The sequence below is a fragment of the Ctenopharyngodon idella genome, chromosome 4, assembly GCF_019924925.1.
Source record: "Ctenopharyngodon idella isolate HZGC_01 chromosome 4, HZGC01, whole genome shotgun sequence".
In the NCBI taxonomy this organism is placed as follows: Eukaryota; Metazoa; Chordata; class Actinopteri; order Cypriniformes; family Xenocyprididae; genus Ctenopharyngodon; species Ctenopharyngodon idella.
Genome location: NC_067223.1, coordinates 18474089 through 18491081, shown reverse-complemented (window position 1 = coordinate 18491081; position 16993 = coordinate 18474089). Strand labels below are relative to the sequence as shown.

General features: G+C 47.6%; 1 protein-coding gene and 29 non-coding genes across 33 annotated transcripts in view; 15 read left to right on the top strand and 15 right to left on the bottom strand.

The window, feature by feature from the left end:
- LOC127510625 (gastrula zinc finger protein XlCGF7.1-like) overlaps positions 1 to 16993 on the top strand; it is a 237907-nt gene that overhangs the window by 43153 nt on the left and 177761 nt on the right. The window lies entirely within an intron of this gene.
- On the top strand, positions 933 to 1005 carry trnar-acg (transfer RNA arginine (anticodon ACG)). Its single transcript has one exon. It is a non-coding gene; the product is annotated as a tRNA-Arg (tRNA).
- Positions 1278 to 1351, top strand: trnam-cau (transfer RNA methionine (anticodon CAU)). Its single transcript has one exon. It is a non-coding gene; the product is annotated as a tRNA-Met (tRNA).
- Positions 1733 to 1804, top strand: trnae-cuc (transfer RNA glutamic acid (anticodon CUC)). Its single transcript has one exon. It is a non-coding gene; the product is annotated as a tRNA-Glu (tRNA).
- trnay-gua (transfer RNA tyrosine (anticodon GUA)) lies at positions 1900 to 1986 on the bottom strand. Its single transcript is given in 2 exon segments — positions 1900 to 1935; positions 1950 to 1986. It is a non-coding gene; the product is annotated as a tRNA-Tyr (tRNA).
- trnae-uuc (transfer RNA glutamic acid (anticodon UUC)) lies at positions 2100 to 2171 on the bottom strand. The gene has a single exon. It is a non-coding gene; the product is annotated as a tRNA-Glu (tRNA).
- trnad-guc (transfer RNA aspartic acid (anticodon GUC)) lies at positions 2537 to 2608 on the top strand. The gene has a single exon. It is a non-coding gene; the product is annotated as a tRNA-Asp (tRNA).
- On the bottom strand, positions 2716 to 2787 carry trnag-ucc (transfer RNA glycine (anticodon UCC)). The gene has a single exon. It is a non-coding gene; the product is annotated as a tRNA-Gly (tRNA).
- LOC127511587 (U5 spliceosomal RNA) lies at positions 3264 to 3378 on the bottom strand. Its single transcript, XR_007930091.1, has one exon. It is a non-coding gene; the product is annotated as a U5 spliceosomal RNA (small nuclear RNA).
- trnar-acg (transfer RNA arginine (anticodon ACG)) lies at positions 5560 to 5632 on the top strand. Its single transcript has one exon. It is a non-coding gene; the product is annotated as a tRNA-Arg (tRNA).
- Positions 5894 to 5967, top strand: trnam-cau (transfer RNA methionine (anticodon CAU)). The gene has a single exon. It is a non-coding gene; the product is annotated as a tRNA-Met (tRNA).
- trnae-cuc (transfer RNA glutamic acid (anticodon CUC)) lies at positions 6349 to 6420 on the top strand. Its single transcript has one exon. It is a non-coding gene; the product is annotated as a tRNA-Glu (tRNA).
- trnay-gua (transfer RNA tyrosine (anticodon GUA)) lies at positions 6516 to 6602 on the bottom strand. Its single transcript is given in 2 exon segments — positions 6516 to 6551; positions 6566 to 6602. It is a non-coding gene; the product is annotated as a tRNA-Tyr (tRNA).
- Positions 6716 to 6787, bottom strand: trnae-uuc (transfer RNA glutamic acid (anticodon UUC)). The gene has a single exon. It is a non-coding gene; the product is annotated as a tRNA-Glu (tRNA).
- Positions 7153 to 7224, top strand: trnad-guc (transfer RNA aspartic acid (anticodon GUC)). The gene has a single exon. It is a non-coding gene; the product is annotated as a tRNA-Asp (tRNA).
- On the bottom strand, positions 7332 to 7403 carry trnag-ucc (transfer RNA glycine (anticodon UCC)). Its single transcript has one exon. It is a non-coding gene; the product is annotated as a tRNA-Gly (tRNA).
- Positions 7880 to 7994, bottom strand: LOC127511586 (U5 spliceosomal RNA). Its single transcript, XR_007930090.1, has one exon. It is a non-coding gene; the product is annotated as a U5 spliceosomal RNA (small nuclear RNA).
- On the top strand, positions 10176 to 10248 carry trnar-acg (transfer RNA arginine (anticodon ACG)). The gene has a single exon. It is a non-coding gene; the product is annotated as a tRNA-Arg (tRNA).
- Positions 10945 to 11016, top strand: trnae-cuc (transfer RNA glutamic acid (anticodon CUC)). Its single transcript has one exon. It is a non-coding gene; the product is annotated as a tRNA-Glu (tRNA).
- trnay-gua (transfer RNA tyrosine (anticodon GUA)) lies at positions 11079 to 11165 on the bottom strand. Its single transcript is given in 2 exon segments — positions 11079 to 11114; positions 11129 to 11165. It is a non-coding gene; the product is annotated as a tRNA-Tyr (tRNA).
- trnae-uuc (transfer RNA glutamic acid (anticodon UUC)) lies at positions 11279 to 11350 on the bottom strand. The gene has a single exon. It is a non-coding gene; the product is annotated as a tRNA-Glu (tRNA).
- On the top strand, positions 11716 to 11787 carry trnad-guc (transfer RNA aspartic acid (anticodon GUC)). The gene has a single exon. It is a non-coding gene; the product is annotated as a tRNA-Asp (tRNA).
- On the bottom strand, positions 11895 to 11966 carry trnag-ucc (transfer RNA glycine (anticodon UCC)). Its single transcript has one exon. It is a non-coding gene; the product is annotated as a tRNA-Gly (tRNA).
- Positions 12443 to 12557, bottom strand: LOC127511585 (U5 spliceosomal RNA). Its single transcript, XR_007930089.1, has one exon. It is a non-coding gene; the product is annotated as a U5 spliceosomal RNA (small nuclear RNA).
- trnar-acg (transfer RNA arginine (anticodon ACG)) lies at positions 14739 to 14811 on the top strand. Its single transcript has one exon. It is a non-coding gene; the product is annotated as a tRNA-Arg (tRNA).
- trnae-cuc (transfer RNA glutamic acid (anticodon CUC)) lies at positions 15508 to 15579 on the top strand. Its single transcript has one exon. It is a non-coding gene; the product is annotated as a tRNA-Glu (tRNA).
- On the bottom strand, positions 15642 to 15728 carry trnay-gua (transfer RNA tyrosine (anticodon GUA)). Its single transcript is given in 2 exon segments — positions 15642 to 15677; positions 15692 to 15728. It is a non-coding gene; the product is annotated as a tRNA-Tyr (tRNA).
- trnae-uuc (transfer RNA glutamic acid (anticodon UUC)) lies at positions 15842 to 15913 on the bottom strand. Its single transcript has one exon. It is a non-coding gene; the product is annotated as a tRNA-Glu (tRNA).
- trnad-guc (transfer RNA aspartic acid (anticodon GUC)) lies at positions 16279 to 16350 on the top strand. The gene has a single exon. It is a non-coding gene; the product is annotated as a tRNA-Asp (tRNA).
- trnag-ucc (transfer RNA glycine (anticodon UCC)) lies at positions 16458 to 16529 on the bottom strand. The gene has a single exon. It is a non-coding gene; the product is annotated as a tRNA-Gly (tRNA).

Genomic DNA, 16993 nt, shown 5'->3' with positions numbered 1-16993 from the left:
CAGTTACAGTACATCTAAACGCTGTCTCAGCTAGGAGACATGGAAGGCCATTTTTGCCAGGTAGGTAGCCAACAATAGGTAGTAGCAGATTTTGGCCTAAGCTAGTGGTTTTCGAACCATTCTTGTTATCTCCCTTATGTAAAACAGGTGAATTGAGCTAATTGGTAGAGTACTCTATGATTTTTGCCCAAATAAAGAAACAATTACTAAGGGGCAGTGGTTACTGAATATGAGAAAATAACACACTTGTTTCTGTGTGATACAATCATTTTGCTCTCTTGGTTGGCTCTCTTCTTTTCTTTAACTTCCAGCCATATTTAATGGTTAAAGTATTATACTGTGCACTTTTTATCTTATATTATTAATATTATTATTATTATTATTATTAATATAGAAAAGTTTCTGTCTGGAGGAAACAATATTAAGTAAAATACTAAAATGTGTATATGTGAGTATGTATAAGGATATGTATACATTCACTATAATACATATGGGAATATATAATAAATATTAAACAACAATAAACTATTATATATTTATATACACTACCAGTCAAAAGTTTTTGAACTGTAAGATTTTTAAATGTTTTTAAAAGCTCACCTGCTCACCAAGGCTTCATTTATTTGATCAAAATACAGCAAAAACAGTAAATGTCACGGTTCCCTCTGTTCCCGGACTCCATTACCCATGATCCTCCTGTTTCCTCACCTGCACTCACTTCCTCGTCATCTCCCCATCAGCACTCATTGCCTGCACCTGTTCCTGATCATCTGGATCAGGAACAACGAGGCATGCGCTTCGGCGGGGCTTCGGGGCTAACCTTTGTCTGTGGGCTCAAGCTAGAGTCTTTAACCCTTTGGCAAGTTGATATTAAACCTTAACAAAAGCACTGCCACGCATTACACGACCACGAGAGGCATACTGTGGCCGGTGGGCCAGTGGCGCAATGGATAACGCGTCTGACTACGGATCAGAAGATTCTAGGTTCGACTCCTGGCTGGCTCGATCTGCTGCTTTTGCTTCTTTGTCAGCCCATGGCAGTTTTATTATTTCATTTTTTCTTTCTCTTCCCTTCTTCGTTGGACTATTGTTCCCCAGCTTGAACGCAGCGCCTTAGACCGCTCGGCCATCCTGACAAGACGGCTGAGGGTGAGCAGTATTTTTGGAGCTCCACCGAATGGCAGATGATCTGGAAGCTAGTGCTAAGCACCGCTGAGCACAGCCGAAGCACAGCCAAAGCACAGCCAAAGCACAGCCAAAGCACAGCCAAAGCGCATGCCTCGTTGGCGCAGTTAGGCAGCGCGTCAGTCTCATAATCTGAAGGTCGTGAGTTCGAGCCTCCCACGGGGCAGGGTGGTTCCCTTTGGCACACGAGAGCCTTTAGACGAAAGAGCGCTTTCCTTTATTCAAAAGGCTCTTCGGCTCCTCTCTAGGGCAGACAGCATGAGATTCTGAGAAAATCTGTGTCATTTCAAGTAGTTTCCCTGAATCTCGGCGGGCCTCTCCTTGTTATGTTTCGCAAGCTGATTTGTTTTTATGGCAGGTTGTGGTGTTGTTAGGAAAGTCTTACAGAGCACGGGACAGTTTCACGGCGGAAGAAGTGTGATTCAGGGTCAGACGCTCTCTCCTCTCCAGGAGGGAATTACAAGCCTCAGTGCTCTTGCTTGAGCGGTTGCAGCGAACTCAGGTAGGGGCCCACAGCCAGGCTTGAGGGGGCGGGACAAACAGCCCTTCCCTGGTGGTCTAGTGGTTAGGATTCGGCGCTCTCACCGCCGCGGCCCGGGTTCGATTCCCGGTCAGGGAATGCGCTTTTACCTTCCAGCGGCGGTCGCGAATGCGACGCGGCGCGCTTCTGAAACGTAGGCGCGGCCAAGAAAATGTTTGCGTGTGAAAAAGACCTCCTTCGAGCCGGAGTCGAACCAGCGACCTAAGGATTGCCAACTCTCCACCTACAGTCCTCCGCTCTACCAGCTGAGCTATCGAAGGCACGCAGCTGGGGAAAGGAACCACAACCTATCAGGTTGCTGCAGCTCCACTGCTGACTAAAAACGTTTCTGCCGCGCTGGCTGTTCGACAAGGGAAGCAAAGACAAGCCGAGCTTCCCATACCGGGAGTCGAACCCGGGCCGCCTGGGTGAAAACCAGGAATCCTGACCGCTAGACCATATGGGACCTACGGAATTGAACCCGGGTCAACTGCTTGGAAGGCAGCTATGCTCACCACCTTACCACCAACACAGGCGCTCGGGTGCCGGCTGATGCCGGCTTTTGTGCGGTCAGCAAGAAGGCTCGTAACACATTAGTAGCGACCTACCAAGCGCTCCGTTAAAATCAAGCTCTACGGTTTAATGACACCGTTTAATCAGAGACTTCAGATTTAATGATGTTGATGATTTGTTAATGGCATTTAATACATTGCACTTTCAATAAAACCTTTGCAGCTGGTGTGTAAAAGGTGTTTTGGCTGAGTTTTGGTGGCATTTAAACCGTTTGGACCAGCAGCTGCGCCGATCGGGGCGACGCCCTGCCACCGCAGCTCCTCGTTAGTATAGTGGACAGTATCTCCGCCTGTCACGCGGAAGACCGGGGTTCGATTCCCCGACGGGGAGACCTCGACCTTTGCTGAAACCCAAGGACCCACACAAACTTTTTTTTTTTTTTGCTCCAGCAAGGGCTCGCGGACGACCGCTTTAAGGTCAGCTTGAGCCAAAAGCAATGCGTTGGCTGGGAATCGAACCCAGGTCAACTGCTTGGAAGGCAGCTATGCTCACCACTATACCACCAACGCAGGCGCTTGGGTGTTGGCTGATGCCGGCTTTTGTGCGGTCAGCGAAGGAAATGAAACGCTCTTTGTTTGGACCCGGCGCAGAAAAGAACACGTGACCTTTTTTTTTTGACCTGACCTGCCCAAGCTCTACCACATAATAACACATTTTATTCAGCCACTTCATGTTTAATATTATGATATGATTTGACAAGTGCATTTAACAGATGACACTTCCAACAAAAAACATGTGCAGCTGGTTTGTAAAAGGAGTTTGTATGCACAATTTGGCTGAGACTTTGTTGCATTTGCACCATTCTGAACAGCAGGCGTCACCAGAGTCTTGAAACGGCGAACCGTTCTGCGAAGCCACTGGGTCAAACTGCCGCTCCGGCAAAGGCGGCAAATACGGACAATCTCCTTCCGCTCCGCGTTGGCAGACGGCCCGACCACGGGGGACAAGCGCAAACGTGCTCACTCTGCTTTTAACGCTCTTGTGCGGCTCTGCCGTAAGCAGAGCCCCCAAAAATACAGAACACTCGCAAACGTTCCCCTCCACGGAAATCTTTAGTAAAAGGCGAAAGATTTATGCGATAATGAAGAGAAACTCGAGCTGTACCTCCGCCCCCTTGGGCCTGCGTGCTCCCTCTACTACACCGCTCTGCTCGCCGAGGGTAATCTAGGACGCAAACTCCTGCCAGCACGCTTTTCATCAGCTGGTCGCTTGCTGGTCCTCGTGCAGTTTTTTGAACGGGAGCGACGGCCGGCCTCTGCAGCTCCTCGTTAGTATAGTGGACAGTTGTTGTGAACAACAGTTAAGATGGCATTCCAGGGACCAGTTTACGACAGGGCCCCTCTCTAACTGCTGGTGTGTAAGAAGATGTGCCACACTGTGATTGGATCATTGGTGAATGAACATAAACAAATGTTCAGCAACGTCAGATAAGATGTTGGGACAACTACCAGACACCTCTTCCAGAGCAGGAAGGGGAACCTTCTGCACCCACCAACACCAAGGAGAGGACTTCTCATTGGACGACACATTGACTCTAACCACCAAACTCATTCCTAAGATTTAGGCAAGGACTGCCATAAAAATTCCTTCAGGACCCCCTGGATGGAGCAGCAGTGACTGAAATAAAGAGAGGCCACAGAGATCTATCTAAATCCATTCATACCTATGTTTGGAGGCCTTAATTTGATCGAAACTGCATCACATCCACTCCATCTTCATGCAAAGCACAGTTTATGTTAATGGTTACTGACTGTTAAAACAACAGGTCATGGGACAGTCCTGTTAACAGATAAACAAATGCATGGACGATGATTTAACCATTTCATATTGTGTTTGGTGTCTATCTGTTCCCTACGATGCCTTTAATAATTCGAAAGAGGTTTGGTAAAGAAATAATGCATGGGTAAAATGTTAAAGACACTATTTTAACACTGTACTTTATGCTATGCAAATGAGTTCCACACTAGGGTGGGCAACACCGGGGTTGCTTCAGATAACAGTGGCCAATCACACTCCAGGATCGGCAAGGCGCCACATTTCAATCTCCTCCTCATTAGAAAGGGATAAATATGTCCCCCGGGTAGACGCACCCTTGTTCTGCGTTTCCAGCTCGACGGGGAAGGAGACATTAACAGACGCCCCACGTCCTGAGTTTCTGACCTGACGAGGAAAGAGACTACAAGACGGTTAAGGTGAAGGTTCACGAGCAAAACCTTTTACAATGCTTTCAGCTGCACTCTAACCTGAAACGTGTGCAGGCTTCTGTTCAGGGATAAGGGAATATCTCAGATCATTTCATTTTGGATCTAAACTCTCAATACTCGTGGTCTCAAATGTTTTGTCAACCTCCAGTTACAGTACATCTAAACGCTGTCTCAGCTAGGAGACATGGAAGGCCATTTTTGCCAGGTAGGTAGCCAACAATAGGTAGTAGCAGATTTTGGCCTAAGCTAGTGGTTTTCGAACCATTCTTGTTATCTCCCTTATGTAAAACAGGTGAATTGAGCTAATTGGTAGAGTACTCTATGATTTTTGCCCAAATAAAGAAACAATTACTAAGGGGCAGTGGTTACTGAATATGAGAAAATAACACACTTGTTTCTGTGTGATACAATCATTTTGCTCTCTTGGTTGGCTCTCTTCTTTTCTTTAACTTCCAGCCATATTTAATGGTTAAAGTATTATACTGTGCACTTTTTATCTTATATTATTAATATTATTATTATTATTATTATTAATATAGAAAAGTTTCTGTCTGGAGGAAACAATATTAAGTAAAATACTAAAATGTGTATATGTGAGTATGTATAAGGATATGTATACATTCACTATAATACATATGGGAATATATAATAAATATTAAACAACAATAAACTATTATATATTTATATACACTACCAGTCAAAAGTTTTTGAACTGTAAGATTTTTAAATGTTTTTAAAAGCTCACCTGCTCACCAAGGCTTCATTTATTTGATCAAAATACAGCAAAAACAGTAAATGTCACGGTTCCCTCTGTTCCCGGACTCCATTACCCATGATCCTCCTGTTTCCTCACCTGCACTCACTTCCTCGTCATCTCCCCATCAGCACTCATTGCCTGCACCTGTTCCTGATCATCTGGATCAGGAACAACGAGGCATGCGCTTCGGCGGGGCTTCGGGGCTAACCTTTGTCTGTGGGCTCAAGCTAGAGTCTTTAACCCTTTGGCAAGTTGATATTAAACCTTAACAAAAGCACTGCCACGCATTACACGACCACGAGAGGCCTACTGTGGCCGGTGGGCCAGTGGCGCAATGGATAACGCGTCTGACTACGGATCAGAAGATTCTAGGTTCGACTCCTGGCTGGCTCGATCTGCTGCTTTTGCTTCTTTGTCAGCCCATGGCAGTTTTATTATTTCATTTTTTCTTTCTCTTCCCTTCTTCGTTGGACTATTGTTCCCCAGCTTGAACGCAGCGCCTTAGACCGCTCGGCCATCCTGACAAGACGGCTGAGGGTGAGCAGTATTTTTGGAGCTCCACCGAATGGCAGATGATCTGGAAGCTAGTGCTAAGCACCGCTGAGCACAGCCGAAGCACAGCCAAAGCACAGCCAAAGCACAGCCAAAGCGCATGCCTCGTTGGCGCAGTTAGGCAGCGCGTCAGTCTCATAATCTGAAGGTCGTGAGTTCGAGCCTCCCACGGGGCAGGGTGGTTCCCTTTGGCACACGAGAGCCTTTAGACGAAAGAGCGCTTTCCTTTATTCAAAAGGCTCTTCGGCTCCTCTCTAGGGCAGACAGCATGAGATTCTGAGAAAATCTGTGTCATTTCAAGTAGTTTCCCTGAATCTCGGCGGGCCTCTCCTTGTTATGTTTCGCAAGCTGATTTGTTTTTATGGCAGGTTGTGGTGTTGTTAGGAAAGTCTTACAGAGCACGGGACAGTTTCACGGCGGAAGAAGTGTGATTCAGGGTCAGACGCTCTCTCCTCTCCAGGAGGGAATTACAAGCCTCAGTGCTCTTGCTTGAGCGGTTGCAGCGAACTCAGGTAGGGGCCCACAGCCAGGCTTGAGGGGGCGGGACAAACAGCCCTTCCCTGGTGGTCTAGTGGTTAGGATTCGGCGCTCTCACCGCCGCGGCCCGGGTTCGATTCCCGGTCAGGGAATGCGCTTTTACCTTCCAGCGGCGGTCGCGAATGCGACGCGGCGCGCTTCTGAAACGTAGGCGCGGCCAAGAAAATGTTTGCGTGTGAAAAAGACCTCCTTCGAGCCGGAGTCGAACCAGCGACCTAAGGATTGCCAACTCTCCACCTACAGTCCTCCGCTCTACCAGCTGAGCTATCGAAGGCACGCAGCTGGGGAAAGGAACCACAACCTATCAGGTTGCTGCAGCTCCACTGCTGACTAAAAACGTTTCTGCCGCGCTGGCTGTTCGACAAGGGAAGCAAAGACAAGCCGAGCTTCCCATACCGGGAGTCGAACCCGGGCCGCCTGGGTGAAAACCAGGAATCCTGACCGCTAGACCATATGGGACCTACGGAATTGAACCCGGGTCAACTGCTTGGAAGGCAGCTATGCTCACCACCTTACCACCAACACAGGCGCTCGGGTGCCGGCTGATGCCGGCTTTTGTGCGGTCAGCAAGAAGGCTCGTAACACATTAGTAGCGACCTACCAAGCGCTCCGTTAAAATCAAGCTCTACGGTTTAATGACACCGTTTAATCAGAGACTTCAGATTTAATGATGTTGATGATTTGTTAATGGCATTTAATACATTGCACTTTCAATAAAACCTTTGCAGCTGGTGTGTAAAAGGTGTTTTGGCTGAGTTTTGGTGGCATTTAAACCGTTTGGACCAGCAGCTGCGCCGATCGGGGCGACGCCCTGCCACCGCAGCTCCTCGTTAGTATAGTGGACAGTATCTCCGCCTGTCACGCGGAAGACCGGGGTTCGATTCCCCGACGGGGAGACCTCGACCTTTGCTGAAACCCAAGGACCCACACAAACTTTTTTTTTTTTTTGCTCCAGCAAGGGCTCGCGGACGACCGCTTTAAGGTCAGCTTGAGCCAAAAGCAATGCGTTGGCTGGGAATCGAACCCAGGTCAACTGCTTGGAAGGCAGCTATGCTCACCACTATACCACCAACGCAGGCGCTTGGGTGTTGGCTGATGCCGGCTTTTGTGCGGTCAGCGAAGGAAATGAAACGCTCTTTGTTTGGACCCGGCGCAGAAAAGAACACGTGACCTTTTTTTTTTGACCTGACCTGCCCAAGCTCTACCACATAATAACACATTTTATTCAGCCACTTCATGTTTAATATTATGATATGATTTGACAAGTGCATTTAACAGATGACACTTCCAACAAAAAACATGTGCAGCTGGTTTGTAAAAGGAGTTTGTATGCACAATTTGGCTGAGACTTTGTTGCATTTGCACCATTCTGAACAGCAGGCGTCACCAGAGTCTTGAAACGGCGAACCGTTCTGCGAAGCCACTGGGTCAAACTGCCGCTCCGGCAAAGGCGGCAAATACGGACAATCTCCTTCCGCTCCGCGTTGGCAGACGGCCCGACCACGGGGGACAAGCGCAAACGTGCTCACTCTGCTTTTAACGCTCTTGTGCGGCTCTGCCGTAAGCAGAGCCCCCAAAAATACAGAACACTCGCAAACGTTCCCCTCCACGGAAATCTTTAGTAAAAGGCGAAAGATTTATGCGATAATGAAGAGAAACTCGAGCTGTACCTCCGCCCCCTTGGGCCTGCGTGCTCCCTCTACTACACCGCTCTGCTCGCCGAGGGTAATCTAGGACGCAAACTCCTGCCAGCACGCTTTTCATCAGCTGGTCGCTTGCTGGTCCTCGTGCAGTTTTTTGAACGGGAGCGACGGCCGGCCTCTGCAGCTCCTCGTTAGTATAGTGGACAGTTGTTGTGAACAACAGTTAAGATGGCATTCCAGGGACCAGTTTACGACAGGGCCCCTCTCTAACTGCTGGTGTGTAAGAAGATGTGCCACACTGTGATTGGATCATTGGTGAATGAACATCAACAAATGTTCAGCAACGTCAGATAAGATGTTGGGACAACTACCAGACACCTCTTCCAGAGCAGGAAGGGGAACCTTCTGCACCCACCAACACCAAGGAGAGGACTTCTCATTGGACGACACATTGACTCTAACCACCAAACTCATTCCTAAGATTTAGGCAAGGACTGCCATAAAAATTCCTTCAGGACCCCCTGGATGGAGCAGCAGTGACTGAAATAAAGAGAGGCCACAGAGATCTATCTAAATCCATTCATACCTATGTTTGGAGGCCTTAATTTGATCGAAACTGCATCACATCCACTCCATCTTCATGCAAAGCACAGTTTATGTTAATGGTTACTGACTGTTAAAACAACAGGTCATGGGACAGTCCTGTTAACAGATAAACAAATGCATGGACGATGATTTAACCATTTCATATTGTGTTTGGTGTCTATCTGTTCCCTACGATGCCTTTAATAATTCGAAAGAGGTTTGGTAAAGAAATAATGCATGGGTAAAATGTTAAAGACACTATTTTAACACTGTACTTTATGCTATGCAAATGAGTTCCACACTAGGGTGGGCAACACCGGGGTTGCTTCAGATAACAGTGGCCAATCACACTCCAGGATCGGCAAGGCGCCACATTTCAATCTCCTCCTCATTAGAAAGGGATAAATATGTCCCCCGGGTAGACGCACCCTTGTTCTGCGTTTCCAGCTCGACGGGGAAGGAGACATTAACAGACGCCCCACGTCCTGAGTTTCTGACCTGACGAGGAAAGAGACTACAAGACGGTTAAGGTGAAGGTTCACGAGCAAAACCTTTTACAATGCTTTCAGCTGCACTCTAACCTGAAACGTGTGCAGGCTTCTGTTCAGGGATAAGGGAATATCTCAGATCATTTCATTTTGGATCTAAACTCTCAATACTCGTGGTCTCAAATGTTTTGTCAACCTCCAGTTACAGTACATCTAAACGCTGTCTCAGCTAGGAGACATGGAAGGCCATTTTTGCCAGGTAGGTAGCCAACAATAGGTAGTAGCAGATTTTGGCCTAAGCTAGTGGTTTTCGAACCATTCTTGTTATCTCCCTTATGTAAAACAGGTGAATTGAGCTAATTGGTAGAGTACTCTATGATTTTTGCCCAAATAAAGAAACAATTACTAAGGGGCAGTGGTTACTGAATATGAGAAAATAACACACTTGTTTCTGTGTGATACAATCATTTTGCTCTCTTGGTTGGCTCTCTTCTTTTCTTTAACTTCCAGCCATATTTAATGGTTAAAGTATTATACTGTGCACTTTTTATCTTATATTATTAATATTATTATTATTATTATTATTAATATAGAAAAGTTTCTGTCTGGAGGAAACAATATTAAGTAAAATACTAAAATGTGTATATGTGAGTATGTATAAGGATATGTATACATTCACTATAATACATATGGGAATATATAATAAATATTAAACAACAATAAACTATTATATATTTATATACACTACCAGTCAAAAGTTTTTGAACTGTAAGATTTTTAAATGTTTTTAAAAGCTCACCTGCTCACCAAGGCTTCATTTATTTGATCAAAATACAGCAAAAACAGTAAATGTCACGGTTCCCTCTGTTCCCGGACTCCATTACCCATGATCCTCCTGTTTCCTCACCTGCACTCACTTCCTCGTCATCTCCCCATCAGCACTCATTGCCTGCACCTGTTCCTGATCATCTGGATCAGGAACAACGAGGCATGCGCTTCGGCGGGGCTTCGGGGCTAACCTTTGTCTGTGGGCTCAAGCTAGAGTCTTTAACCCTTTGGCAAGTTGATATTAAACCTTAACAAAAGCACTGCCACGCATTACACGACCACGAGAGGCCTACTGTGGCCGGTGGGCCAGTGGCGCAATGGATAACGCGTCTGACTACGGATCAGAAGATTCTAGGTTCGACTCCTGGCTGGCTCGATCTGCTGCTTTTGCTTCTTTGTCAGCCCATGGCAGTTTTATTATTTCATTTTTTCTTTCTCTTCCCTTCTTCGTTGGACTATTGTTCCCCAGCTTGAACGCAGCGCCTTAGACCGCTCGGCCATCCTGACAAGACGGCTGAGGGTGAGCAGTATTTTTGGAGCTCCACCGAATGGCAGATGATCTGGAAGCTAGTGCTAAGCACCGCTGAGCACAGCCGAAGCACAGCCAAAGCACAGCCAAAGCGCATGCCTCGTCAGGCAGCGCGTCAGTCTCATAATCTGAAGGTCGTGAGTTCGAGCCTCCCACGGGGCAGGGTGGTTCCCTTTGGCACACGAGAGCCTTTAGACGAAAGAGCGCTTTCCTTTATTCAAAAGGCTCTTCGGCTCCTCTCTAGGGCAGACAGCATGAGATTCTGAGAAAATCTGTGTCATTTCAAGTAGTTTCCCTGAATCTCGGCGGGCCTCTCCTTGTTATGTTTCGCAAGCTGATTTGTTTTTATGGCAGGTTGTGGTGTTGTTAGGAAAGTCTTACAGAGCACGGGACAGTTTCACGGCGGAAGAAGTGTGATTCAGGGTCAGACGCTCTCTCCTCTCCAGGAGGGAATTACAAGCCTCAGTGCTCTTGCTTGAGCGGTTGCAGCGAACTCAGGTAGGGGCCCACAGCCAGGCTTGAGGGGGCGGGACAAACAGCCCTTCCCTGGTGGTCTAGTGGTTAGGATTCGGCGCTCTCACCGCCGCGGCCCGGGTTCGATTCCCGGTCAGGGAATGCACTTTTACGCTTCTGAAACTTATGCACGGCCAAGAAAATGTTTGCGTGTGAAAAAGACCTCCTTCGAGCCGGAGTCGAACCAGCGACCTAAGGATTGCCAACTCTCCACCTACAGTCCTCCGCTCTACCAGCTGAGCTATCGAAGGCACGCAGCTGGGGAAAGGAACCACAACCTATCAGGTTGCTGCAGCTCCACTGCTGACTAAAAACGTTTCTGCCGCGCTGGCTGTTCGACAAGGGAAGCAAAGACAAGCCGAGCTTCCCATACCGGGAGTCGAACCCGGGCCGCCTGGGTGAAAACCAGGAATCCTGACCGCTAGACCATATGGGACCTACGGAATTGAACCCGGGTCAACTGCTTGGAAGGCAGCTATGCTCACCACCTTACCACCAACACAGGCGCTCGGGTGCCGGCTGATGCCGGCTTTTGTGCGGTCAGCAAGAAGGCTCGTAACACATTAGTAGCGACCTACCAAGCGCTCCGTTAAAATCAAGCTCTACGGTTTAATGACACCGTTTAATCAGAGACTTCAGATTTAATGATGTTGATGATTTGTTAATGGCATTTAATACATTGCACTTTCAATAAAACCTTTGCAGCTGGTGTGTAAAAGGTGTTTTGGCTGAGTTTTGGTGGCATTTAAACCGTTTGGACCAGCAGCTGCGCCGATCGGGGCGACGCCCTGCCACCGCAGCTCCTCGTTAGTATAGTGGACAGTATCTCCGCCTGTCACGCGGAAGACCGGGGTTCGATTCCCCGACGGGGAGACCTCGACCTTTGCTGAAACCCAAGGACCCACACAAACTTTTTTTTTTTTTTGCTCCAGCAAGGGCTCGCGGACGACCGCTTTAAGGTCAGCTTGAGCCAAAAGCAATGCGTTGGCTGGGAATCGAACCCAGGTCAACTGCTTGGAAGGCAGCTATGCTCACCACTATACCACCAACGCAGGCGCTTGGGTGTTGGCTGATGCCGGCTTTTGTGCGGTCAGCGAAGGAAATGAAACGCTCTTTGTTTGGACCCGGCGCAGAAAAGAACACGTGACCTTTTTTTTTTGACCTGACCTGCCCAAGCTCTACCACATAATAACACATTTTATTCAGCCACTTCATGTTTAATATTATGATATGATTTGACAAGTGCATTTAACAGATGACACTTCCAACAAAAAACATGTGCAGCTGGTTTGTAAAAGGAGTTTGTATGCACAATTTGGCTGAGACTTTGTTGCATTTGCACCATTCTGAACAGCAGGCGTCACCAGAGTCTTGAAACGGCGAACCGTTCTGCGAAGCCACTGGGTCAAACTGCCGCTCCGGCAAAGGCGGCAAATACGGACAATCTCCTTCCGCTCCGCGTTGGCAGACGGCCCGACCACGGGGGACAAGCGCAAACGTGCTCACTCTGCTTTTAACGCTCTTGTGCGGCTCTGCCGTAAGCAGAGCCCCCAAAAATACAGAACACTCGCAAACGTTCCCCTCCACGGAAATCTTTAGTAAAAGGCGAAAGATTTATGCGATAATGAAGAGAAACTCGAGCTGTACCTCCGCCCCCTTGGGCCTGCGTGCTCCCTCTACTACACCGCTCTGCTCGCCGAGGGTAATCTAGGACGCAAACTCCTGCCAGCACGCTTTTCATCAGCTGGTCGCTTGCTGGTCCTCGTGCAGTTTTTTGAACGGGAGCGACGGCCGGCCTCTGCAGCTCCTCGTTAGTATAGTGGACAGTTGTTGTGAACAACAGTTAAGATGGCATTCCAGGGACCAGTTTACGACAGGGCCCCTCTCTAACTGCTGGTGTGTAAGAAGATGTGCCACACTGTGATTGGATCATTGGTGAATGAACATCAACAAATGTTCAGCAACGTCAGATAAGATGTTGGGACAACTACCAGACACCTCTTCCAGAGCAGGAAGGGGAACCTTCTGCACCCACCAACACCAAGGAGAGGACTTCTCATTGGACGACACATTGACTCTAACCACCAAACTCATTCCTAAGATTTAGGCAAGGACTGCCATAAAAATTCCTTCAGGACCCCCTGGATGGAGCAGCAGTGACTGAAATAAAGAGAGGCCACAGAGATCTATCTAAATCCATTCATACCTATGTTTGGAGGCCTTAATTTGATCGAAACTGCATCACATCCACTCCATCTTCATGCAAAGCACAGTTTATGTTAATGGTTACTGACTGTTAAAACAACAGGTCATGGGACAGTCCTGTTAACAGATAAACAAATGCATGGACGATGATTTAACCATTTCATATTGTGTTTGGTGTCTATCTGTTCCCTACGATGCCTTTAATAATTCGAAAGAGGTTTGGTAAAGAAATAATGCATGGGTAAAATGTTAAAGACACTATTTTAACACTGTACTTTATGCTATGCAAATGAGTTCCACACTAGGGTGGGCAACACCGGGGTTGCTTCAGATAACAGTGGCCAATCACACTCCAGGATCGGCAAGGCGCCACATTTCAATCTCCTCCTCATTAGAAAGGGATAAATATGTCCCCCGGGTAGACGCACCCTTGTTCTGCGTTTCCAGCTCGACGGGGAAGGAGACATTAACAGACGCCCCACGTCCTGAGTTTCTGACCTGACGAGGAAAGAGACTACAAGACGGTTAAGGTGAAGGTTCACGAGCAAAACCTTTTACGATGCTTTCAGCTGCACTCTAACCTGAAACGTGTGCAGGCTTCTGTTCAGGGATAAGGGAATATCTCAGATCATTTCATTTTGGATCTAAACTCTCAATACTCGTGGTCTCAAATGTTTTGTCAACCTCCAGTTACAGTACATCTAAACGCTGTCTCAGCTAGGAGACATGGAAGGCCATTTTTGCCAGGTAGGTAGCCAACAATAGGTAGTAGCAGATTTTGGCCTAAGCTAGTGGTTTTCGAACCATTCTTGTTATCTCCCTTATGTAAAACAGGTGAATTGAGCTAATTGGTAGAGTACTCTATGATTTTTGCCCAAATAAAGAAACAATTACTAAGGGGCAGTGGTTACTGAATATGAGAAAATAACACACTTGTTTCTGTGTGATACAATCATTTTGCTCTCTTGGTTGGCTCTCTTCTTTTCTTTAACTTCCAGCCATATTTAATGGTTAAAGTATTATACTGTGCACTTTTTATCTTATATTATTAATATTATTATTATTATTATTATTAATATAGAAAAGTTTCTGTCTGGAGGAAACAATATTAAGTAAAATACTAAAATGTGTATATGTGAGTATGTATAAGGATATGTATACATTCACTATAATACATATGGGAATATATAATAAATATTAAACAACAATAAACTATTATATATTTATATACACTACCAGTCAAAAGTTTTTGAACTGTAAGATTTTTAAATGTTTTTAAAAGCTCACCTGCTCACCAAGGCTTCATTTATTTGATCAAAATACAGCAAAAACAGTAAATGTCACGGTTCCCTCTGTTCCCGGACTCCATTACCCATGATCCTCCTGTTTCCTCACCTGCACTCACTTCCTCGTCATCTCCCCATCAGCACTCATTGCCTGCACCTGTTCCTGATCATCTGGATCAGGAACAACGAGGCATGCGCTTCGGCGGGGCTTCGGGGCTAACCTTTGTCTGTGGGCTCAAGCTAGAGTCTTTAACCCTTTGGCAAGTTGATATTAAACCTTAACAAAAGCACTGCCACGCATTACACGACCACGAGAGGCCTACTGTGGCCGGTGGGCCAGTGGCGCAATGGATAACGCGTCTGACTACGGATCAGAAGATTCTAGGTTCGACTCCTGGCTGGCTCGATCTGCTGCTTTTGCTTCTTTGTCAGCCCATGGCAGTTTTATTATTTCATTTTTTCTTTCTCTTCCCTTCTTCGTTGGACTATTGTTCCCCAGCTTGAACGCAGCGCCTTAGACCGCTCGGCCATCCTGACAAGACGGCTGAGGGTGAGCAGTATTTTTGGAGCTCCACCGAATGGCAGATGATCTGGAAGCTAGTGCTAAGCACCGCTGAGCACAGCCGAAGCACAGCCAAAGCACAGCCAAAGCGCATGCCTCGTCAGGCAGCGCGTCAGTCTCATAATCTGAAGGTCGTGAGTTCGAGCCTCCCACGGGGCAGGGTGGTTCCCTTTGGCACACGAGAGCCTTTAGACGAAAGAGCGCTTTCCTTTATTCAAAAGGCTCTTCGGCTCCTCTCTAGGGCAGACAGCATGAGATTCTGAGAAAATCTGTGTCATTTCAAGTAGTTTCCCTGAATCTCGGCGGGCCTCTCCTTGTTATGTTTCGCAAGCTGATTTGTTTTTATGGCAGGTTGTGGTGTTGTTAGGAAAGTCTTACAGAGCACGGGACAGTTTCACGGCGGAAGAAGTGTGATTCAGGGTCAGACGCTCTCTCCTCTCCAGGAGGGAATTACAAGCCTCAGTGCTCTTGCTTGAGCGGTTGCAGCGAACTCAGGTAGGGGCCCACAGCCAGGCTTGAGGGGGCGGGACAAACAGCCCTTCCCTGGTGGTCTAGTGGTTAGGATTCGGCGCTCTCACCGCCGCGGCCCGGGTTCGATTCCCGGTCAGGGAATGCACTTTTACGCTTCTGAAACTTATGCACGGCCAAGAAAATGTTTGCGTGTGAAAAAGACCTCCTTCGAGCCGGAGTCGAACCAGCGACCTAAGGATTGCCAACTCTCCACCTACAGTCCTCCGCTCTACCAGCTGAGCTATCGAAGGCACGCAGCTGGGGAAAGGAACCACAACCTATCAGGTTGCTGCAGCTCCACTGCTGACTAAAAACGTTTCTGCCGCGCTGGCTGTTCGACAAGGGAAGCAAAGACAAGCCGAGCTTCCCATACCGGGAGTCGAACCCGGGCCGCCTGGGTGAAAACCAGGAATCCTGACCGCTAGACCATATGGGACCTACGGAATTGAACCCGGGTCAACTGCTTGGAAGGCAGCTATGCTCACCACCTTACCACCAACACAGGCGCTCGGGTGCCGGCTGATGCCGGCTTTTGTGCGGTCAGCAAGAAGGCTCGTAACACATTAGTAGCGACCTACCAAGCGCTCCGTTAAAATCAAGCTCTACGGTTTAATGACACCGTTTAATCAGAGACTTCAGATTTAATGATGTTGATGATTTGTTAATGGCATTTAATACATTGCACTTTCAATAAAACCTTTGCAGCTGGTGTGTAAAAGGTGTTTTGGCTGAGTTTTGGTGGCATTTAAACCGTTTGGACCAGCAGCTGCGCCGATCGGGGCGACGCCCTGCCACCGCAGCTCCTCGTTAGTATAGTGGACAGTATCTCCGCCTGTCACGCGGAAGACCGGGGTTCGATTCCCCGACGGGGAGACCTCGACCTTTGCTGAAACCCAAGGACCCACACAAACTTTTTTTTTTTTTTGCTCCAGCAAGGGCTCGCGGACGACCGCTTTAAGGTCAGCTTGAGCCAAAAGCAATGCGTTGGCTGGGAATCGAACCCAGGTCAACTGCTTGGAAGGCAGCTATGCTCACCACTATACCACCAACGCAGGCGCTTGGGTGTTGGCTGATGCCGGCTTTTGTGCGGTCAGCGAAGGAAATGAAACGCTCTTTGTTTGGACCCGGCGCAGAAAAGAACACGTGACCTTTTTTTTTTGACCTGACCTGCCCAAGCTCTACCACATAATAACACATTTTATTCAGCCACTTCATGTTTAATATTATGATATGATTTGACAAGTGCATTTAACAGATGACACTTCCAACAAAAAACATGTGCAGCTGGTTTGTAAAAGGAGTTTGTATGCACAATTTGGCTGAGACTTTGTTGCATTTGCACCATTCTGAACAGCAGGCGTCACCAGAGTCTTGAAACGGCGAACCGTTCTGCGAAGCCACTGGGTCAAACTGCCGCTCCGGCAAAGGCGGCAAATACGGACAATCTCCTTCCGCTCCGCGTTGGCAGACGGCCCGACCACGGGGGACAAGCGCAAACGTGCTCACTCTGCTTTTA